Source organism: Trachemys scripta, chromosome 13 (genome assembly GCF_013100865.1).
Source record: "Trachemys scripta elegans isolate TJP31775 chromosome 13, CAS_Tse_1.0, whole genome shotgun sequence".
In the NCBI taxonomy this organism is placed as follows: Eukaryota; Metazoa; Chordata; order Testudines; family Emydidae; genus Trachemys; species Trachemys scripta.
The window spans coordinates 7038520-7063257 of NC_048310.1; the positions used below are offsets into that span (position 1 = coordinate 7038520).

General features: G+C 47.0%; 1 protein-coding gene and 1 long non-coding RNA gene across 3 annotated transcripts in view; one reads left to right on the forward strand and one right to left on the reverse strand.

The window, feature by feature from the left end:
- Window positions 1-23080, forward strand: part of LOC117886688 — a 29733-nt gene extending 6653 nt beyond the window's left edge. Inside the window, exon 3 of the long non-coding RNA XR_004648025.1 lies at window positions 22933-23080. This is a non-coding gene — a long non-coding RNA (uncharacterized LOC117886688). The remainder of the gene's footprint in view (window positions 1-22932) is intronic.
- Window positions 1-24738, reverse strand: part of JPH3 (junctophilin 3) — a 114901-nt gene that overhangs the window by 28738 nt on the left and 61425 nt on the right. The window lies entirely within an intron of this gene.

Below are 24738 nucleotides of genomic sequence, written 5' to 3' on the forward strand. Positions count from 1 at the left end.
CTGATATTCTATGCACCTACATCTGCAGTCATTCTGTAACAACAGGGTACTGTGTAATCATATCAGCACGATGCATAACTGCAGGAAACAGTAATGACCTGTCACTTGTTGACACGTTCTGTTTCTTTCACAAGTGCCGGGTTTATATAAATTGCCTCCGCTGTAGTAGCTGATGGAATTGATATGACTAGTTCCTAAAAGAGTTATTTAAGGTGGCAGTCTGAGAGTAGTGGAGATGACACTGATATAGGGAGACCAGATGTCCCAATTATTATCAGGACCAGCCCGATATCAGGGGCTTTGTCTTCTATACACACAATAGCCCCCCCGCCCCGATGCATGGATGGCATCATTGTGGCCAGTTCATTAAGGGCAATTTTCCACAGATTCATACATTAAAAGCCAAGAAGGGACCACCATTGTCTGGTCTGACAGGCATAGGACTTCCCTGAGCTAATTCCTGTTTGAACTAGTGCATAGATTGTTTTAAAAAAAAATAAAGAAAATCCAATCTTGATTTTAAAACTCTCTGAAATGGAGAATCCACCATAACCCTTGGTAAACAGTGAGGGGAATTAGCCATTGGAACAAACTTGCGGTTTATTTCCAGTCTGAATTTGTCTAGCTTCAACTTCCACCCGCTGGATCTTCTTGGACCTTTTGTCTACTATATGGAAGAGCCCATTATCACAATTTTGTACCCTGTATAGGCGCTTATAGATTGTGATCAAAGCACCCATTAACCTTCTCTTTGTTTAAACTAAATCGATTGAGCGCCTTGGATCTATCAATATAAGGCGCGTATTCCAATCCTCAGGTCATTCTTGTGGCTCTTCTCTGAACCCTCTCCAATTTAAGGTGCTGCAGCGGCAGTAGTTCTGATAATATGCATATGGCCAGTTCCCATACAGTTTCTCAAATATATAAACTCCTTTTAAAAAGTGCTGTAGAAGAAAACAACCGTTCTTGACCTTTGGTCTCTGGAAGAACAATTAAAACACTTGCTTTGCCGAGTGCAGCACTTGACACTCCGCCTCCTATCACATTCTCCAGAGAGCAAGCAAGACACCCAAAGAATGAGTCTGCTCTTGGTGACTGTTCATGATGGTGCATGAAACAGACAGGGGACAGTTTGACTTCATCAGCTAGTTTGACCTCAGGGTGCAAGGAGGCAAAAACAATGCAATCAACTGAGTAAAGATGACACCGACAGAATGTGTGCAAAGATCACCAGCGTTCTGCTTTCCCTTCCAAAGGGATTGCGCCAGAGGAGCTCAGAGTGCAGAGCTCAGCAGATGCTGGGCTCCTGTCTGTCTCAGAGCTCAACGTTGGCAATATTACCGTTTTTAACTCCACACACAGCCTAATTCAGCAGGGCCCTGCCAGCCGAGGTCTCGCTCCAGGAACTGCAGGGCACAATGAGCAAGCTTTCTTCTTCGCTGGTGCCAGGCCTTAGAAAGGAAGCTGTCGCCAGGCTGTGCCCAGCCACCTGCTGGAAAACTAGAACTCAGCATGAATCCAGTTCAGCCCACTGGAGAAATTCAGAGTTCAAAACCATGCAAAATGTATAATCACACCCTATTTGGATGGGTCCCTTTGGGATTTCATGCGTGCCCATAGCTAGGCTTGGAAGGATTAGTTTTTTCTCAGTAAATGTTGCTAAACGGTGATTTTGCTGTACACGCACAAACTGAGAAAAAACATTTCCATCTATACTAATAGACAGTGACGGGAAAATTAAGAAAAATGCTACTTAAGAACTTATCCTTAAATCAGACTCAATATTTACTTTGTCTGTTTTGACATGTGATGTTGACAAGTAGTGTTTTAAGCATTATAAGGCTTTAACTGTTTGAATCGCAATATCTATTGCCACTAAATATTGTCTGACCCCCTCCATAATTTCCTGCAACTGTGAAATTTAAATTAAAAAAAGCTAAAATATAAGCCTCAAGATTAGCTGCTCAATTCACAACAAATAAAAATTCTAGATCTAGTTTAGTCAGGGCACCGGTCAGCTCTGGTTGCTGCCTGGCTGGGGAAGCTCTCAGGTGCCAATGTCCGATATAAGTGGTGGTGGTGGTTCATTTGGGTGCTTTTCCGTCTGTGTCAATACTGAACCAGTGCTCCATAATGTCCTGGTCCGATGGTCTAGACAGTATTTGGTCCTGCCATGAGGGCAGGGGACTGGACTCGATGACCTCTCTAGGTCCCTTCCAGTCCTTGAATCTATGAACAGTGTGGACTGAGCTTCTGGACGACCACCACAAACCCCTCCACTTTGCATTCCAATTGCAAGGTGCGCCTCTTGAATAAAAACACACAGCACATCATCCCCAAAAGTATCCACACAGGCTCTCCCTGGAGAAGGTACTACACGTGACAGAGGCTTGTATAAACCAAACCCCTGAGACAAAGCGTGCGTCTGCATTGTGATAAAAACCCCACGGCACCAAGACACAGAGCCCAGGTCAGCTGACTTGGGCTTAGGCTGCAGGGTTAAAAATTGCTGTATAGCTGTTCAGACTGGAGCCTGGGCTCTGAGACTCCCCCCCTCACAGGGGTCTCAGAGCCCAGATGCCAGGCCAAGCCTGGACGTCTACACTGCAATTTAATAGTCTTGCGGCCTGAGCCCTGCAAGCCTGAGTCAGCTAACTTGGGCTCTGAGACTCAGTGCCGTGGATTTTTTTTTATCAGTGTAGACGTATCTCAAGAGTCTCCTAGAATTGTAGGACTGGAAGGGAACTCAAGAGGTCATCTAGTCCAGTCCCCTGCACTCATGGAAGTGTACAGTGTGCATATCGGGTGGTTTACATTTGGGATCCCTTTGGAGTGACATATAGATATATCAACTTACACTATTATGTTAGAAAGTAAGGACTAGAGACCAGTCTTTGATAGTAAGTGAAGTTCATCATTTTCACTTTTATTATTACAGTACTGACTCGATTCCATGATCAGGACCCTGTTGTGCTAGGCACTGTATTTATAGCCTATGTACATATTGGTCCCGGCCCCAAAGAGCTACCATATAAGTAACAGACCTATAGCATACATAGGGCTGGATCATCAGGTCCAAATTCATACACCTCCACAAAGGATCTGTTTCAATTCACGTTGGCTGAGGATCGGTCTCATAGCCGATTCTCATATCGCACTGAGGGCTGATGGTGTGTGGCCAGCCTTGGGATATAATGCCCATAGTTGCACTGACAGCTGGAGGTTGATTTTCAGTCCAAGGTGCAATAGTTTTCCTGGTGCCCTAAAACCTTGGCTGCTATTTATTAATCATATTTATTTATTAAATCGTTATTAGTTCTATGGCACCAACTGTGAGCTAGCCACTGTTCACACAAGTCTGAAGCCATGGCCATTCCCTCAAAGACATTGTAGGGCAGATGTGATGCTACCAAAGAAAAATTATTCAGCCAGGAAGTTTAGTAAGGCACTTGTTAATTCCATTATATTTGTCCAGAGTGTTGATGTTCTTTAAATATATATATATACTCGCCTCTCTTCTAACTCTTCTTAGAGGTGAGGACTAAGGTTTATAGAATTTATGCCCACCCGCCACACACAATTGTCAATATACAGTTTGCAGCTCTGTTGCATCTCTTGAGAGAACTGTTGCACTTTACTTACAGATGTTTTCAGAGCACATGCTGCCTTATTGTTTGTCCCCTGAATCTTTTGAGATTTAAAACCCCCCAAAAGGCCTCTTTTCTTGTCCTGCTGTTGTGCCCTTCATTGTCTACATTAGGAGCGGGTAGTTTTACAAAGCAGTAAATTAAAGGTGGGATCGAGCGCCTGTGAGAACCTAATCTGGGCCTTGGTCTTGCTTCCATTCGTTCTTCGCAATCACACCTATATTGTTTTCAAGCAAACACCCAGGCAGAACAGTAGGTTTAAATAACATTACATTGTGGCTGGCATTAGCTGCTGCCAGGGAATGCAGGGTCTCGGACCAGTGCTGCGTGATGCCCATTGACGTCAGAGCACTCGGGAACTCCCACTCACTCCAAGGGGACCCCACAGAATGGAAGGGAGGACTCATGGAGGGCTGCAGACTTGGGGCTCTGCTTGGTGCACCTGGGGTGGGGTGCAGAGGTGACAATAGGGTAAATTTCTGCTCCCCTGACCCAACAGGCCAAATCAGTGCCAGTCAAAGTGGACACTGAGGGCACGTCTACACTGCAATTAAAAACCTGCAACTGGCCCATGCCAGCTGGCTTGGGCTCGGGCTGTGGGCCTGTTTCATTGCGGTGTAAACACTCAGGATGGAGCCCGGGGTCTAGGACCCTGCAAGGTGGGAGGGCTGCAGCCTGCACGTCTACACTGTAATTAACCAGCCCCTTAGCCCAAGTCTCAGGAGCTTGAGTCAGCTGGCACGGGCCAGCCACAGGTGTCTAGCTGTAGTGTAGACATACGTTGGGATGCTCTAACGCCAGCTGGAAAGCCCGCTCAAGACCGCCACCAGCCAGGATCCCAAGTGCACAGTGCGCTCCAGCTATTCCCCTGACATGCACCACAACACCCCCTTCATAGAAGAGGGGATGGAGAATGGGTGGCATAGAACCAGCTACAGCAGCGTTATGTCACTGTGGGATTCCCCTCCACCAGGGAAATCCCAGGTCCAGGGGCTCAGTCTGGGCTGAAGACCTGGCCCCTCTGTGGTAACCTGCACTGCTTTGCCCTGAGGATTTGGGTGGGAGAATGCAGCACAGCCTGGTCCCCCTTACACCCCTCTCAACCCACAGAGCTGGACCACTGCAGAACCCCCTGTGGGAAGAAGGGCAGCACTCCCCTCTTCTATACACATTCCCCCCTCGGAGAGCCGCATGCTCAGGCTTCCCTCTCTTCACGGAAGAGGATGGGAATGTCTGGCCATGAGGGTCGGATACAAGTCCCACCAAAGTCAACAGGAGTTTGCCCATTGAGTACAATGAGCTTTAGATCATACCTTGAGCGTGGGCATCCGGGGCGGGCCTGAGGCAGCTGTGGTTGCTCAGCCGCTTTTGGGATTTGGCCCAGGTAATGTAAAAATAAATGATATTAATTAAGTGATCTCCATTATAAAATATACCCAATTCCCGCAAAGCGGATACAATGCACACCGCTGCGCAGAGGCGTGGGTGGGCTTAATTGTTTGTAATGCGCTCTAAGATGCTTGGAAGGAAGGCAGCATTGAAGCGAGAAGTAGAATTATGATGATCCATACATTGCATAATAAAATACATAAGTATTCCCAAATCAGTGCAAGTAATCCAGTTAGTGCTAGCATGAGTTTCTCAGGCACTATATTTAACAGCTGTCTCCTTTATATATGCATGCTGTCTATAGTGTGCACTAGATCTTAATTCCCCAGTTAATTGCTTGATTTTTATTTCCTTGTAAAGCAGGTCCTCCTACATGACACACACACACACACACACATTTTAATTGCTCTTCTCCTGCCTCACGTGGCTGAGTCTAACTTTAAGTAACCTGGGGCTAGTTGCGTGTAAAAAGATGAGCTCTGTATATATTACAAAGAACACATGGTCCCCAGCTGAACAGCAAAGTGGCAGTTTCAGCGTCGTGTTCGGCTGTTTTGTGAATGGGACTCACTTGAGTTACAAGACTGCATCGACTTTGGAATGTGCTCTGGAATAGCTGTACTGCCACCTTGTAACCTCCTAGAAACCACTATAAAAATAAGGTTTAATCTTTCCCTTTGGTATAAGCTTAACTCTAACAGCAGCTGCTGTGTTAGGCTGGAGCTGCTGGTATCAGGTATGCAGGGAATTGTCTTTAAAAATAAAGGATTGGGGACAGAGCTAAGTGTGGAACAGGGTAGCTGAGTGAGAAAGAAATGGGGGAAGGGGGAGCAGAAAAGGTCATAAATGGACAGAGATGAAAATATAGAAATTCCTAACCATGAATAGCTCCTGTTGATTTGTATCTTTAACTCTGATCAGAAAGTTGCTGATCACGCACATAGCTAAGTTACGTGACCACGTGTTCCGATGAGGGTTGGTTACCATTGCTCATCCTCTTCCATTTCTTATCCCCACTTGTGGCCTCTTCTTCCTACTCAGTCCCTAAGTTCTTCTGGACAGGGTCTGTCTCTTAGTAGGTTTACAAGCCTGACCTCTGTTGGGCCCCCAAGGTGCTACTATAATATTAACATGACAAATAAAAAATAAGATACACTATAGTAATGGCTCCAAATATTAAAGCTAATTGTAGAGTATCAGGCCATTAGTCTGTAGTAGGGATGTTGGCCGGGGCAGAGCTGGCAAGGGCAGCTGGGGTTGGAGGTCAAAGTCATCCCGCATCTGAACGCTCACAATTGGGTGGAGTGACAGCTCTGATTTGGTTGAGGCAGACAGGGGAGCCAGATTTGGGGCTGGTTCTGATTCTTCTTCCCTCCCTGGCCCCTTCCTCCCCGAAACCTTATCCCTGATTACTGAGCAACTTGTCAAATTGGAAGGCAGAACTGGCCGGGGGAAAAATAACAACCAAACAGATTTCGGTAGATCTTTTCAGATCTGTTGTGATTTGGCCGATGCTAACGGGGGGGAAGGGATACTACCTAAGAATGGACTGTAACGCCAAGCTTATCTGCTCTGTCTAAGCTATAAGAAGATGGAATAAACTGATTTGAAAGGAAGAGTCTGGCTTTCAGGAATGCCAACAGGTCAGTCAGGGCTTTGTTTGGGGAAAGAGCCTTTCAAGATGATAATTATATATCTGAAACTCGGCCCTGGCTTTGTGTGAAAGGATTAGGGTATCTGCAAGCCTAGACTGATTTTATAGCAGATCTGGGGCAATTCATGGTTTTAGGAGGAAACTAAGCAAAATCCAAACCAGGCAAGACTTGAATGTTTTTAGATCAGTTTTGACTTGGTTTGAATTGAAGGGCAAAGGCAGAGTTCGGGGAGTGACAATTGTAGGCATGCAAAAGACGTGCTCTCTGGTTTCTTTGCATTTTGTTACCAAATGGAAAATAGACCCGTCTCCAAATTTTTTTCAAAGGTAACACATTATCTGAAGAAAAAATGAGTTGGCTCTATGCTAAAAGCAGGAGGCAAGATGTATTTTTCACACTTTTGGTGTGAGGGGAAAAAGCCATTTGGTCAAATATTTTGCATTGGGTGAAACACTGTTTTGCAAAATCACATTGAATTAAAGGACCATGCTTCTCATGTGATTCGCACCTCCCAGGCACACAAACATTTTTATTTTTCCTTAACTTTAAGGTGAGCCCAAACAAACCCAAAGCAAAAGTACATATGGGTGTTATCAGCCAGCCCCTCCATAAAGGCACTGAGGCTTGCAAACAAGGTCCAAAACTCTGAGCTTTATTGGTCACGTTTATCTGGAGTCAGTGCTGTGTGAATACTCCTGCAGTAAATACTCCCACCATGTACTGAGATCAGTATAGAACCTGCCAAAGAGTAAAGAGGGGATAGACTCTTTGGGTCCCAAACCCCACCTCTGACTTTCACACAATTCTCTGTACCTGGCTGATTCCTGGGGTTCACCATAGCTGCAGGACCAGGCCTTAAGGCCCAGATTCTCAAAGACTTTAGGTGCCTCTACAACCCACTCCTGCTCCCTGTAGAGTCAATAGCTAAATTCCCATTGACTTCAAAGAGGGTGTGACGCTTTCTCGGGGCATCTAGGACTGGAAGTCACTTTGTTACCCTCCAGCGTGAGGGAGACTTTCCCAGGTCTTTGACATTGCCAGCCCGTCAGCCACTCAAGCACTCTCCTCAGGGCTCTGCCAGTCCCTGCTTTGCCGTCCAGGTTAACACCCCACTCCCTGCACTCCTCAGAAGTGTCCCCTTATACTACCCAGCCCTGTTATTCTACTCTGACAGGTTTATTATTCCCAAGAGAACGATATCTACACCAGCTTGTTTGATTCAACTGGGGATACGCACTCTGCTTACTACCACAGCAGCAAGATGCATTTATAATAGAAACAAGAAGTTTATTAGCAAAGAACAGAGATTCAAATGGATAGTGAGTAAGAATACTGGAAGCAGAACTGGTTACACATCCAAAGCGCGATCCTAAGTCTAGAGGCCTTACTGGTTTTCAGTCCTAACCATGTTCCTGGTTATTTCATGAACACCACACCCCCTTTAAGAGGTTTCCTCAGTAAATGGCTGCTAAAATGTCTTCTTGCTTCTCATTGCTTTGTCCACCAAAGACAGGATGTCCCCGGTGTCTGGTTGCCAGGCGTCCGGTTTTCGACTGGAACGCCCAGTCGAAAAGGGTCCTTGGCGGTTCCGGTCAGCACTGCCGACCGAGCTGTTAAAAGTCCAGTCAGCAGCGCAGCGGGGCTAAGGCAGCTCCCTGTCAGTGCAGCTTTCCGGACGCAGCCAGCATGTCTGGCCCCTAGGCGCAGGGGCGATCAAGGAAGTTCCACGTGCCGCCCCTGCCCCCAGTGCCTAGGCGCCTGGCTGCACCTCTGCCTAGGGGCTGGACATGCTGGCCGCTTCCAGGAGCGGCGTGGAGCCAGGGCAGGCAGGGAGCCTGCCTTAGCCCCGTTGCACTGCCAGCCAGGAACCATCTGAGGTAAGCACGGCCCGGCAGGAGCCTGCACCCTGAACCTCCTGCCCTACCCTAACTCCCTCCCAGACCCCGCACCGCCATCCGCATCCAAACTCCCTCCTGGAGTCTGCACCCCACACCTTCTCCCACACTCCAACCCCCTGTCCCAGCCCTGAGCCCCCTCCAGCACTCCAAATCCCTCGGACCGACCCAGCCCGAAGCCCCCTCCTGTACCCCAGCCCCACCCCAGAGCCCACACCCCCAGCTGGAGCGTGCACCCCCTCCCGCACCTCAACCTCCTGCCGCAGCCCTGAGCCCCCTCCTGCACTCCAACCCCCTTGGACCAAGCCCAGAGCCCCCTCATTCACCCCCAGCCCCACCCCAGAGCCCGCACCCCCCCTCACCCCAACCCTCTTCCCCAGCTTGGTGAAAGTGAGTGAGGGTGGGAGAGAGTGAGCGAGGGAGGAAGTGGGGGCTGGAGTGAGTGGGGGCAGAACCTCAGAGAAGGGGCGGGGCAGAAATGGGGCCTTGGGGAAGGGGGGGTGCCGGGGGCGGGACATGGGTTTTGTGCAGTTAGAAAGTTGGCAACCCTGCTGGTCCACATGTTTTTCCTGATGACTTTCGCATGTAAATGAGGCTTCCATTGTGTTGGCTTTATAATGCTTAATTCACCTTAGGCAGGGGTAGGTGAATAAACAGACTTTGTCTCGCAGAAAACCTGTATGTCAATGCTGGCTGGTTATGTGGTTTAAAACAGATTTTTAATGGGTACACAACTCCCTACACACCCACTGTATATACATCTTGCAGTGCTTATGATGACCAGTATGATGTAAATCATTTGATGCCTTGCATGCCACCCTTGATAAATACTATGACAGCAGTGTGTTCGGTGTAGTGAATCTGTCAAGACTGATAGACACAGCTGGTTCAGAACAGTGAACTCTTTGCCAGTTGTCATTGAGACATAGGGCCATAGAGAACATGAGCTACTCCATCATCTTTATACTTCACTTCCCCCCCACCATCTTCCATTTGCTTAGCTCTGATTCAGAGTTGATCTCACTGTTCAGGGCTTAGAAAGCTGAGACCAAGCCCCTGCCTGGCAACAGGTATTTAAGATTAATTCCCCATAAGAGAGTGCAAAGCACCTGCAGTGTTGGGAAGCTCCCTCATTGGTCTCTTGCTGTGTAGCGTATTGAAGTATCAGATCCTGTAGCAAAGGCTTTGTGGCTCCATCCAACGCTGCTGTGCTCAGTTGAATTAAACGATTAAATAAAAAAAAAAGTACCTGAGTCATTACTCGCAACAGACAGTCACTTTTTCAGAAGAATCTTAACAGAGCCTCATTGTTTACAGAGAAGAAGCCTAGATTCCTTATTGTTATGGGCCAAAATATGCAAACTTGGGTGCTTAAAGTTAGGCACTTAACTCTATATGTAAGTACATAAGAAAAGTGGCTGAATTTTTATAGATGCCAAATACCCGTCATTCCAATTTCCATCATCTCTGAAATCAAGCCACCTGCCTACATGTGACTTTGGGTTCTTAAAGTTAAGCACCCAAGTTGAAAACTGTATCCGTTATTTAAGAGTTGTAATGCCCAGCCAGGACCATTGTGCGAGGTGCTGTACAAAGACACAGTCCCAGCCATGAAAAGCTGCTGGTTTAATTAAAGCTTGAGACAAAGATGCAAGAAGTGAATGTGACCTACCAAGAACTATGGCAGGTGCATTCTGCCGGCATGTACCTGGGACATTAAGTAATATGATCGATGCATTCTGTCTGGCTTAGAGTGTAACTGGCATTTTCAGCAGCGTGCCAGAGTCTCCTGCTTGTTCAGACCCGCAATATTCACCAGCAATTAAGCAGTTAAGGAACAAGTGGCTTCATCATGGCAGATGAGGAACTGTCTCAAGTTTTCCTAAGGGGCCAGGGCTGGCTCCACTGCATTCATTTAATCTATTAGGTCAATATGTAATCAGGCTGGGGTTTTTTAAAATGCATTTTTATCTTCCTAGGGGAGGAGAATATCTTCTCTCTCCATTCCCTGGGCTTTGCGTGCTTTTTTTTAATTCTTTAAAAAAAACAACAACAGGAATATTCACTTAGATATGAACGGTAAGAAATGTTTTTAAGGACATTTAAGAAGCTGCATTTCCAGGGCTTTTAATATCTATATCTTTCCCCTGGAAATACCAAAAAGTAAGCCTAGGACGTGGCTGGATTTCATATTTTAAGATCAGTGCTACTTTTAGGAGTTCTAGCTACACAAAGGGGTAGAAACAGCCATAAACCCTTTGTGTATGGAACGCTTGAATAGAAGTTCTATCACATTTATCAACTCTCTGGGCAAACTAGTGGGAACTGTGGGGAAAAATCCACATCCAAGAGGTTCTAGCTGGGTAAACCTGTGCTCCAAACCAGGAGAGCTCTGCTAATGTGACAGTGAGGGTGCCATTTTGTAGCAGGGGTGTGGGAGTGGTGTATTCTCCTGCTGTTGGTTCATTATTGGTAATTGATTATGCAGATTTTTCTATGGCGTAGCTCCTGAGTGACTGTCAGATACAAATAACACTTAGCTCTGATACAGAGCTTTTAACCACTAGGTGTCAAAGTGCTTTCCAAAGGACCGTCGCTATGATTATCCAAATTTTACAGATGGGGAAACTGAGTCACCAACAGGGATGTGACTTGCCCAAGGCTACATAAGAGGCCAGTGGCTGGGAATAGAAAGCAGATCTCCTGAATTCCTTAACTGCAGGAACATCAGGGATCAGCTCCATGTCTAACTCCTAGGGCCTAAACACTCCCAAACTTTGGGGAAGTTCAGATCTTGACCCAGGTCTGAATTTTGTGTCCTTCTCTATTGGCTTGTCCATGAAAATAGTTTTGTTCCTTCAAGCTCATCTGATCCTGTTGCTTAAAATTTGGCATTTATATAGGGCTTTTCATTGTCAGTGTGATTTCAAATATTGCCGACTCTTGATGGCCCTGTGAGGTAGGAGAATACTATTTTACAGATTGGAAAATTGACCCAGAGCTGTGAAATGAGTTGTCTAATGCTACAGAAGGAACTCATTGCAAGAGCCAGGGTGGTTAGTGTTATTTATTAAGCCCTGACTATGTGCTTAGTGCTGTCCATAACATAAAGGAAGATACAATCCCTTCTTTGAGAAATTGACGATCTTGAGACAATTTAGACAAGATTCCTGGTTCCCAGTCCTATGTGCAGGCCACTGTCCCATGCCTCAGTCAGTAAGCCACTCCCCTTTCACTAGACAGCCACCTTCCCTTTTGAAGTCATAATCATCTGTAGGATATCACAGTTTGTTGCCATGGGATAACAGCGATGCCTTCAAGAGGGAAGAAGCAACAGGTGCAGAGAAGCTTGTAGGATCCAAACCCAAAGCCAGTTTTCCTGCAGTTATCTCTTGAAAATAAACAATGAAAGGGGGAAGACGGAGAGGAAATATCCAACTTCAGTGGAGTTAGTCCAGATTTATACTGGTGTATTCTGAGAGCAGAACCCAACTCCTACTCCATTGACTTCAGTGGATTCCTCCAGATTTACATTAATGTAACTGAGAGGACAATCTAACTATTAGAGCTCGTCTATATGGAGAAGCTATTCTGGATTAAGGTAGAGTGTAAACCTAAAGTGCAATAGCTATTACAGAATAACTCTCCATGGGAACACTCTTATTCTGGAGTAAGAGTTTCCACATAGAGATCTATCTGCTCTGAAATAGACATTCTGGTCAATGGTCCCATATAGACAAGTCCTTACCCCACTGACTTCAGTGGGGTTACTCTGTATTTACACCAGCGTACGTGAGAGCAGAATCTGGCCTTAAATACATCCAACCTACAAGCACCAAAAAATGAAAAGCAAAAGTCTCTGCTCAGAGCTGGTAAATGAATCCCTCAGCAGAAGGGAGTAGGGTGAAGGCCGTGTCCATGACGTAACCCTCTCCAAAGGGTATCTGATTATCCAAGAAACCAGCTAACGAAAGAGAAACACTGCAGCAGGTACCTGCTTAGAATGGGTAGCTCCAGACAGCCATTGGGAAGGCTTTTGCCTGCCTACGGCAATGCTCAGTAGCAGCCCTTCTGTTCTCAGGTTCTGTCTGGAAGCGACTGAGGATTGATTGAGATGGCAGCTTTATCATCTCCGCACGCGCACTAGAGGGTGCAAACTGGACCTGAATTATTAATAGCCACTGCAGATTGCCTGACTTCCATCTCCAGCCATCTGGCTTCCTCCGACTGCAGGAGCAGCTAATTCAAATGCACCTTTGCGGGGAGGGGAAGGAGAAAGCAGGAAGCTCCCAAGCCTGGTCACACCGCCCTACCCGGCCTGCAGATACCTGCCAGGCCCACGCACCATGCTTCTGTCACCTAGTGCCTGCCCAGTCCCTGCAGCCATCTCCTGGGTACCTTCCAATGAGCAGCCCGTCGTCCGCCAAATGCCCGTACCCCTCTTCAGCCCTTTTGATGAATAACTGTAGTTCATTCCTTCTCTTTACAGTGTCCCCTGCCTCTGGGGCGGGAAGAGAGATTCCATGAAGGGGAAACATACACACGACCATTATAGACTATGCTATAGATCCAGGGGTCAGAGCCATCCCTGGTGTAACTCCAGTGAAGTCAGGGCGCTTGCCCCATTCAGCTCCGCACTGTTGATGATCTCCCTGCAGTGGCTTTAGGGTAGTGTGTGAACTCATCTGGGATTCCACCCGCCCTTCTATGACTGAGGACACTGGATGCTTCTTTCTCCAGCACTGGCTTCCATTGTTCCTGGCTCTGCTGGAGGAGGTTCTCCAGAGCAACATGAGCTACTCTGCCCACTTCAGAAGCAACCTAGGACTCAGCAGGCCACTTTCCTAATACTCCCAGAGTCTACTGGTCCTGGGGAAGCGGTTGCAGGGTGGGGAACTGAATTCAGACCCCTTGCACTGAGCTGCCAGTAGACCCATCAGACCATCCATCCCTCTTGCATTTTACTCCCGCCATCCCTCCCGATCTTCTTCACAGCTGTTCTTCTCCCCCATGACTCCTGTGCTGTGAACATTTCCCAGCTGCTCCCAGAGGCTCACACCCTGTAAACTGGCTTCCCAGAGATCTGCCAGCCTTTCAGGGAATAACTGTTAGAGGAGGGAGGAAGTGCTAATGGGCATTAATTCACAGCACAGGCAGAATCTATTCCAGAAAAGCTCGCAGCTTTACAACCAGGGGAATGAGCAGAGCAGACACGGGGCAAGGAGTGTGTGTGCTTCCAGGATAGACCTGTTGGGTGTACGTCACCAGTTCTCAACCCTTTTCCTCCTCTGATGCTACAGTACAGACTCAAGGGATGTTATCACCTTCTCCCCTGCCCCAAGGATCCTGTCTGCTCAGTCCAGTTCTAAATCCTTGTACATAAATATCATGCCTCTGTCTACAAAGGCTCATCATGAAAAATGCAATGGCTAACACCCTGGCCCAGCTGAGGGACATGCCTTATTTGAAGTGCGAACTGCAAGTGGAGTGTAATTCTTACAGTAAGAATTCTACCTAAAAATGCAGCTTAGGCTTGCAGTCCACTCTGACTGCACCTCAAAACCTCATCCGCATCTCAGTCTTTCTCTCTGGCGGCAGGACTATAAGTGGGAGGAACAATGGCTTTGAGTTCGTAGGTGTGGGACCAGGATTAGGAGTTAAAAGGTGTGGGTCTAGATGAAATTTCTATTAAGTGGGTGCACAACTGGTTGAAAGGCTGTACTCAAAGAGTAATTATCAATGGTTCAGTCTCAAACTGGGAAGACGTATCTAGTAGGGTCCCACGTGGGTCAGCCCTGGGCCCGGTACTGTACAATGTTTTCATAAATGACTTGGATCCTGGGGTGGAGAGTATGCTTATAAAATTTGCAGATGACATCAAGCTGGAATGCAAGCACTTTGCAGGACAGGATTAGCATTAAAAATGACCTTGACAAATTAGAAAATTGGTCTGATATCAACAAGATGAAAGACAATAAAATAAGTGCAAAGTGTTCACTTAGGAAGGAAAACTCAAATGCACAGCTACAAAATGGGGAATAACCAGTACTGCTGAGACGGACCTGGGGGTTACAGTGGATCACAAATTGAATATGAGTCCACAATACGATACAACTGCGAAAAAGGCTAATACAGTATTCTGCTGGGAGATGTTAACAGGAGTGCTATAGGTAAGACAAAGGAGGTAATTGTCCCACTTTATTCAGCAGTGGTGCGGCCTCCGCTGGAGTACTGTGTCCAATTCTGGATGCCACACTTCAGGAAAGATGTGGACAAATTGAAGAGAGTCCAGAGGAGAGCAACTAACATGATAAAAGATTTAGAAAACCTGATCTATAAGGAAAAGTTAAAAAACTGGGCATGTTTAGTCTTGAGAAAAGAAAACTGAGGAGGAACCTGAGAACTGTCTTCCAATCAGTGGTTTGAGCATTGGCCTGCTAAACCCAGGGTTGTGAGTTCAATCCTTGAGGGGGCCATTTAGGGATCTGGGGCAAAAATCTGCCTGGGGATTGGTCCTGCTTTGAGCCGGTGGTTGGACCAGATGACCTCCTGAGGTCCCTTCCAACCCTGATATTCTATGATTCTATGTTAATGGCTGTTATAAAGAGGACTGGGATCAATTGTTCTCCATGTCCACTGAAGACAGGCTAAGAAGTAATGGGCTTAATCTGCAGCAAAGGAGATTTAGGTTAGATATTAGAAAATGTTCTAATGATCAGAGTAGTTAAACTTTGGAATAGGTTCCAAGGGAGGTTGTAGAAGCCTCATCTTTGGAGGTTTTGAAGACCAAGCTGGACCAACACCTGTCAGAGATGGTCTAGGTTTACTTGGTCCTGCCTCAGCACAAGGGGCTGCACTTGATGACTTCTCAAGGTCCCTTCCAGCCCGACATTTCTATGATTCTATGATAAATTTTCTGTCCACATTTGGCTGCAATAGTGGAACCCATACCTCAGCTCACAAGGCAGGATGGTGAGAGGGCCTTGGCAGACTCCCATCGGCAAGCGTTCAATACACTGGAACAAATGATAACCGATGCTGCTGTCCTGAAGCACTGCAGCCCAGAGAGCCACTTGCATTCCAGCGTGGTGCGTCAGAGAAAGGACAGGCTGTAGTTCTCGCAGGATCTCGCAGCTGCTTTTCAAATTCAAGATGCGCTGAGTGTGCAGGATTGAGCTGTTGTCCCTGCCCCATTCCACAGGCATGCCATGCAAAAAAAGACATGCTTCACCCCTGGGAATTGGCAGTTGTCTTAGACAGGCTCGAGAGGGTGTTGACTGGCCAGGAATGAATACACAGCTCCACTCCTTGATAGAAGGGTGGGACACCTGCAAGATGTGTGATAACTGCCAGCAGAAAGAGACTGTTTTCCATCAGCTGCCCACCTGATCACAGGGAAAGATGGGAGTGGACTGACTTACCTTCAATGTAAAAACCAGTACTTGATTACAGTGGACAATTCTTCAAATTTTGGGGAGGTTGATGCCCTGCCTGATACAAAAAGCAAGTCAGTGACGGGAGCACTTTTTGAGATGCGGCATTCTGGACACTGTATTCATCCACAACAGACCCCCATTTGCCTTGGGAGAATTCAGTGCAGATGGGGAGTTTGCCCCACCACACCTCCTCTCCAGCATGCCACAGAGTAATGGAATCAGCCGTGAAAACAGCTAAGAGACTGTTACACAAGAAACAGAGGAATATCCCATTACAGGGGTGCCGAAACAGTCCAGCACAGGCACTGAGGGGATGAAGGACCCCAACGAGAAAGGGAAAATCTGCTGCAACCAGAAGGATGGAGGCACTAACAAGAGGAGATGGCCAATGATCAGAAAAATCTGGCACTAGAAAACAACAGGTGAGTCCAGGACCGACAGGCCCTCCTGTGAGGATTGTTTGGTGTACGAAGGAGTCCGGGTGAAGGAGTTGGGAGCGCAGGTGGTGATCTCTTCGATCCTTCCAGTCAAGGGTAGGGGCTAGGCAGAGACAGATGCATCCTGGAGGTGAATGCCTGGCTGCGAGGATGGTGTCACCAGGACGGCTTTGGCTTCCTTGACCACGGGATGCTGTTCCAGGAAGGACTGCTAAGCAGAGATGGGGTCCACCTATCGAGGAAGGGTAAGATCATATTTGGATACAGACTAGCTAACCTAGTGAGGAGGGCTTTAAACTAGGTTCAAAGGGGGCAGGAGACCAAAGCCCACAGGTAAGTCAAGAACATGGAGATCTGGGAGAAGGGTCTGAATTTGGGGGAAGCATGGGCTGTTACAGCAGGGATAAAGGAGAGACAAGACAGAACTGGGGTGGGGATGGGGAATCAAATCAGTATCTTATACATTTGTATATTAATGCGAGAAGTATGAGGAATAACCAGGAAGAACTCGAAATGCTAGTAAATAAACACAACTATGACATAGTTGGCATCACAGAAACTTGGTGGGATAATACATATGACTGGAATATTGGTATAGAAGGGTACAGATTGCTCAGGAAGGACCGGCAGGGAAAAAAGGGAGGAGGTGTTGCCTTGTATATTAAAAATGTACACACTTGAACTGAGGTTGAGATGGAAATAGGAGACGGACTTGTTGCAAGTCTCTGGGTAAGGATAAAAGAGGTAAAAAACAAGGGTGATGTCAGGGTCTACCACAGACCACCTAACCAGGAAGAAGAGGTGGATGAGGCTTTTTTTTAAAGCTAACTAAATCATCCAAAGCACAGGATTTGGTGGTGATGGGGGACTTCAACTACCCAGACATCTGTTGGGAAAATAACAGATGTATGGGAGACAGTTTTTTATTTCAGAAGGTGGAGAAAGCTACTGGGGGAAGGCTGTTCTAGATTTGATTTAGACAAATAGGGAGGAACTGGTTAAGAATTTGAAAGTGGAAGGCAGCTTCGGTGAAAGTGATCATGAAATGATAGAGTTCATGATTCTAAGGAATGGTAGGAGGGAGAACAGCAAAATAAAAACAATGGATTTCAAGAAGGCAGACTTTAGTAAACTCAGGGAGTTGGTAGGTAAGATCCCAGGGGAAGCAAATCTAAGGGAAAAAACAATTGAAGACAGTTGGCAGTTTTTCAAAGAGACATTATTAAGGGCACAAGAGCAAATGATCCCACTGCGTAGGAAAGATAGGAAGTATGGCAAGAGACCACCCTGGCTTAACCAGGAGATCTTCAGTGATCTAAAACTCAAAAAAAAAGAGTCCTACAAAAAGTGGAAACTAGGTCAAATTACAAAGGATGAATATAAACAAACAACACAAGTATGTAGGGACAAAATTAGAAATGCCAAGGCACAAAATGAGATCAAACTAGCTAGAGACATAAAGGCTAACAAGAAAGCATTCTACAAATACGTTAGACGCAAGAGGAAGACCAAGGACGGGTTAGGCCTGTTAATCAATGGGGGGGGGGGGGAAATAATAACAGAAAATGTGGAAATGGCAGAGGTGCTTAATGACTTCTTTGTTTCGATTTTCACCAAAAAGATTGGTGGTGATTTGCCATCTAACATAGTGAATGCCAGTGAAAATGATGTAGGATTAGAGCCTAAAACAGAAAAAGAACAAGTTAAAAATTACTTAGACAAATTAGATGTCTTCAAGTCACCAGGGCCTGATGTAATGCATCCTAGAATACTCAAGGAGCTGACTGAGGAGATATCTGAGCCATTAGCGATTATCTTTGAGAAGTCATGGAAGATGGGAGAGTTTCCAGAAGACTGGAAAAGGGCAAATATCGTGCCCATCTATATAAAGGGAAATAAGGACAACCCAGGGAATTACAGACCAGTCAGCTTAACTTCTGTATCCAGAAAGATAATGGAGCAAATAATTAAGCAATTAATTTGCAAACATCTGGAAGATAATAAGGTGATAAGTAACAGGCAGCATGGATTTGTCAAAAACAAATCATGTTAAACCAACCTGATAGCTTTCTCTGACAGGGTAACAAGCTTTGTGGATACGGGGGACGTGGTAGACGTAGTATATCTTGATTTTAGTAAAGCTTTTGATACTGTACTGCATGACCTTCTCGTAAATAAACTAGGGAAATGCAACCTAGATGGAGCAACTATAAGGTGGGTGCATAACTGGTTGGAAAACCATTCCCAGAGACTAGTTATCAGTGGTTCACAGACATATTGGAAGGGCATAACAAGTGGGGTCCTGCAGGGATCAGTTCTGGGTCCAGTTCTGTTTAATATCTTCAGCAATGATTTAGATAATGGCATAGAGAGTACACTTATAAAGTTTGAGGACGATACCAAGATGGGAGGGGTTCCAAGTGTTTTAGAGGATAGGATTAAAATTCAAAATGATCTGAACAAACTGGAGAAATGGTCTGAAGTAACAGGATGAAATTCAATAAGGACAAATGCAAAGTACTCCATTTAGGAAGGAACAATCAGTTGCATGCATACAAAATGGGAAATGACTGCCTATGACGGAGTACTGTGGAAAGGGATCTGGGGGTCATAGTGGACCACAAGCTAAATATGAATCAACAGTGTAACGCTGTTGCAAAAAAAGTGGACATAATTCTGGGATGTATTAGCAGGAGTGTTGTAAGCAAGACACGAGAAGTAATTCTTCCACTCTACTCTGCTCTGATTAGGCCTCAACTGGAGTATTGTGTCCAGTTCTGGGCACCACATTTCAGGAAGGATGTGATCAAATTGGAGAGAGTCCAGAGAAGAGCAACAAAAATGATTAAAGGTCTAGAAAACATGACCTATGAGGGAAGATTGAAAAAATTGGGTTTGTTTAGTCCTGAAAAGAGAAGCCTGAGAGGGAACATAACAGTTTTCAAGTATGTAAAAGGTTGTTACAAGGAGGAGGAAGAAAAATTGTTTTTCTTAACCTCTGAGGATAGGACAAGAAGCAATGGGCTTAAATTGCAGCAAGTGAGGTTTAGGTTGGACATTAGGAAAAACTTACTACCTGTCAGGGTGGTTAAGCACTGGAATAAATTGCCCAGGGAGGTTGTGGAATCTCCATCATTGGGGATTTTTAAGAGCAGGTTAGACAAACACCTGTCAGGGATGGTCTAGATTCTTAGTCCTGCCTTAAGTGCAGGGGACTGGACTAGATGACCTCTCGAGGTCCCTTCCAGTTCTATGATTAGACACCAGAAGGAGTGGACCAAAGGAGTGCTGAGGGGTGCAGTGTCACCTAAATCATAGGAGGTGACTATGCCGGAGGGACAGGTGATCCAAAGAACAGGAGGGACTTACGAGTCAACAGACCCAGCATCTGGAGAGAGTCTACAGAGATCACCGTGGATCAGAGAGAGACAGAACCATCTGGAGGCCAACCCCACAGGGAGGGAGGAGATTTCACAAGCTTGCTAGACTTGGAGACAGAGATCCTGACTTGTGATGCAGTTGCCTGTTGAGGAGACCATTCTAGCTCAAAGACTATGTGACCAGCTGAGTCTGTGGTAAAGATGAGCCTCCAACTCAGCTATCTAGCAACCTGAGGCCGAAGGGACTCGGGATGGGGGTCTGGTCGCCAATTCTTTGTTTTTAATGTTTGAAAAATAGGGGGAACGTATCACGATCAGTGGAACTGGAATCAGAGGGCCCATGTTCCCTGGAATGTCTGTTATTGAGTGCAGAACAAGGAATGTGGAGAATTGGGCAGGAAGCAACTCAGCCATGTGGACGGAGCAATCCACAGAATTGACTAAAGTTCCACTTTTTCAACTTAACCTGCATTCAGCTTCCCTCTTTGCTCATGAAACAATGCTGATCTCCCCTCCCAGGGGTTGTCATTTCTTTGCCCCCTTAGTGCAAAGAGGGTGGAGGTAAGCAGCACTGGAATGTTATTTACCAACTGCAACGTAATTAACGTCTGGAGAGGGAGGCATGTTTCCAGCCACCTGTCACGTCTAATGAAGCTATTTGAGGGCACCCGGCAAGCAAGCAACTGATTAAGACACCTTGTGTCACCCGCCTTGTCTCTCTAAGACAACGCAGACAGGAAATACTTGGCTTCAGGAAATCTAGACGCTTAGCCTATATCCTCAGCCCCAGTTCCTTCTGTCTCCTCCCCATCCCCCAGTCATCTTTCAGAAGCATTACAAGCCACAAGGAACTGCTGGCAGGGTGGGGGTGGCATGCACTACTAGAACATCCCTTTGCACACACTCCTCTCCTCCTCCTCCTCCATCCCACAGACAGCACAATTAACAGCGCAACAGCTAGAGCTCTGAGAGGAAGGGAAAAAACTGCTTCCAGATGGGCTCTTGCAGGCAGTACAGCCTGCTGCAAGGTGCCTTTGCTAGCTGCTCCGTTGCTCACCCATGCACCCAGAGCCTCCCCAGCTAATAAGAGATGTGACCCCCACATGCACTGACCCCAGAGGTTACAGCAAATCCCAACAGCACATGACTGGATGGGAACCGTGGGGGCGGTGCCAGCAGCCAAAGGGTTACAGAGAGCTGGGCATTGGACTATGGAGTCCATGGCCGCTGCGCAGCTCCTGGATGGGCTCTGGTTTCACTCCCAGGAGGCTGTAATTGATTGGAAGGCGCCAGAGATGCCAACCCTGCCCCCCCTCACCCCCACAATTAGCAGCATAACAACTCCAGCAGGCTGCAGCCTCTATGTAGCAGAAGTGGCAGCTTGTTACAGGGAGGGGGAAGGGGAGGCGCCTCATGGCAGCAGCCCAGGAGGCTGTGTGGTGTTAACAGAGCACTTTAAGGAGAGGCTGTTGTATCTGGAAAGCAGCCTCCTCTATTCGCTCCCCAAAGCCCCCACAGAATAAACAGGAGAGGAAGATGGGGGGGAACCTTTGTTCTCAACAGCATGCCACTCCCTTTCACCCCTAAACCCCTGCTCACCAAAATATCTACGCTGCGAGCAGAGGTTAGACCCCGAATAGGGAGACGTGCCAGTGGTGTCATGAAACGCACCAGAGACTTTGTTGTTGCTGTTGCTTTCACCTGGAAGATGCTCAGATACCACAGTGATGGGTGGCAGGATAGAACCCTAAGATAGATAGAGGGGTGTGTATGGGGATATAAAGAGAAAAGGTTTAGCAGGCACCTTCCAGGCTGTGGAGGGGTGAAAATTCCCAACTCACATGGGAATGTGGTGAGATGAGTGTCTGTAAAGCAAGGGCTGGCAACGTACAGCCTTACCCGGAGCAGTAAGTATTATTATTCACAACGACAGTGTGGAGACTGCGTTGGAACAGGGCAACAAACACACCCTTCTGTGCTGCAGATTCAATGCACCAGACAGCAATGCCCCAGCGCTTTGTTCAGAAGTCTGAACAGGAACTGGAAAGAGCTAGTTGCAAGTGGTGGCCTGTCTTACTTTCCGACTCGCTCTTGTGGTTTGGGGAGAGCAGGTTTCGTTGTGCATACAATGGTCGGCTCGGATACTTAAAGAGTAAATGTGAAATACAGGCATTCCACCTGCTTCCTACTCACAGCCTTTTGCAGAGGCGGGGGTGGAGAGCCCTACACGCTCACACCGCTTGCATGCACACCCTTGCAAATACACCCCTTCCATACATGCTTCCACAACTCCGTCAAAAGCAGCATGTTACAAAGCGTCCGTAAACAGGAGGCAAAACGTTGGGGAAGAAATCACCAGCAACCCTAAAAAAGAGGCCGAGGCATAAAAGTTCTGAGAAACCCGAGCAGTGGTGAATGTGCCATACGCTGCAGATCTATATAGTCTATATTAAATACAACCCACCTCCCCCACACACATCAGTGCAGCATTACGGTAGAGATTTTAAATGCACAAAAAGACCAAGTTATAGTTCCCAGAGCAGTCATAACTCAGCCTGTTTGGACATGTGTAGCATTTAGTTTGGCTGCATATGCTGCCGACTTCAATGATTTAGGGTTGGATCCTGAATTCTTTTCACATTCCAAAACTCCCACTGGCTCCAAGCAAGCCTGGTGTAGGCTTTGAATGAGCCCACAGCCCTGCGTGTGCTTTCACATCAAAACCACATCAAAAAGTGCATAGCTTCACCTTTACGATTTTGTAACAAAACCAGCTGAACTGTCCCTGTTTTGACTGAAGACCCCATGAGGGGATATTGACACCCATAGAGCTAAGCCAGCGTAGATGCATTGCACCAGTGGAACATGCGGCATTCCCCAATTTGAAAGCAGAAGTACAAACAGCCCTAATATAGACAGGTTTTGACTTTTTTTTTTTTTTTTTTTTTTAATTCTTTCAGGCCTGAACCAGCAAGGAAATCTCAATGGAAAACAACATCCAAAGAATCGCAGCAACAGTCACTAAACATCCTCTGTTTGTACAGCATTACATTCTAACACAGGCACTAATGCATCTGTCACTTGTCTTTGCAGCTCCCGGATGCAAAGAAGGCACATCCTTGAGGGAAGAATGCATTGCTGTTCTCAGGTTTGCCTAACTTTCTGAGCTCCAATTGAGGGCTGAGTCAGCCCTGGGGGCAAACTGCCATATCATTGTCAGACACAAATATTCCCAGCTGAATTCAGCAGGAGGAAGAGGGAGCGGGGAACCAGCCTGCTGTTCCCACAGGCCTTAGGACAAAGGCTGGTATGTACCTTTTGGCTCCCGTGCTGTGATCTCTCCTAGGCATGGAGACAGGGTTGGCCAGAGCCGCCTTGAGTTAAAGTGCTGGTCCATAGCCAGCCTCAGTGTGGAAGATCATCACTGTTGCCATGGCAACCACCAGGCTCATTGGCTGCTTAAAACTTCAGGCCCCCCTCAGAAGGAGTCAGTTTTCCCATATCCCTTTATCTGGGTCCTTCCCTTACTGCTGCGTTTAAAACAGAGGAGGCATGGGGCAGATCCCGTCATCCCAAACACAGCCCCAAACACCCTCGTACAAAAACAATCCTGGCATTCTGACTGGCCAACCAGTGTGTAACTGGAAGGCAGCCCCTTCTGACCTGGCAAACATTGTCTGTATTGGCCTCCGATTGTACATGTGTAAAAGGTGAGAAGGCAAGCAAGGAAGAGGGGGGAAAGACGGGGTCATTCTTTAAATCCAGGTGAAAGGAAATTCCCATGCTGAAGCCCCGCTGACCGGCTGTGCAGGTCTGGTGGAGATCCCCTCGTCTTGTGACTGGACTCTCACCGCTTTCGGGGTAAGTCAGAGTCCAGTCCAGCCCAGTAACAGTCTAGCAGCCTGCTCACCAGCCTAACCCGAGGTCTGCTAGTCCTTATGACCATTGTCTGGAGCTTTCTCCAAACTGTTCCCTGGTGGCCTGCAGGGGAACTCGGCACCTCCCTCTACCATGGGTTCCAGCCCTGGGCCCCTGTAGCTGGTGATGAAGGTCTGTTTCTTCAGACCTTCTCTTTCTTCCCTGGGCTATGTCCTACTGCAGCCTGCCTCAGGCCTTCTTTCCCAGCCCTCTGCAGGCCTTGGAGGAAAGGCACCAAAGGAAAAGCACAATATCAGAATAGTCCAAACATGTCCTTTCTTGGGCTCCTCCTGTTGGGAGATATGTGACGAGCCATGGCTCGGCTCCGGGTCTCAGGGCTATTGTGAAGCGCTCACAGGACCCCCAGGCAGCTCCGTCCCACCTCAGCACTCCTGACTGGGAGCTAACGGGGAGAGGTCTGTCCACCTCCCAGGCTGGGCCCTTCTGGATTTAGCTTCTCCCTTTTAAGGCTCCTCCTTCAAAACTGGCATGCCTAGTAGGTGTGGCAGGGCGGGGCTGCCAGAGTTCAAAGCTGTTTTAACCTTTCCTTGCCTGGTTGGGGGTTTCTACATCCCATCACATGCCAACCTCCCCTCTAGCCATAAGGAAAGAGAGAATGGTCACAATCCACCTTGGACTTATTTGTAACCCTCAGGCTGAGCACAAGTGAGACACTTAAGGTGTTTGCATTGGCAACAGAATGCCTCATTTTACTGGAGTCTATCCCTGAATCAGGTTGTTTTGAAGTGGGTTATTAGATTAGCAAATTAGTTAATTGCCATGGTTCCCTCAAGGAGTTCTTAGCTGCCAGAATAAAGTTCTTTGTTCGGCAGGTATGTGGATTCAGAATGCTCACGTTGTGGCTGAACCAAGTAATTGCAGATCAGTATTCACTAGTGAACATATAGAATCATAGAATTGTAGCACTGGAAGGGATCACAAGAGGTCATCTAATCCAGTTCTCTGCACTCAAGGCAGGAC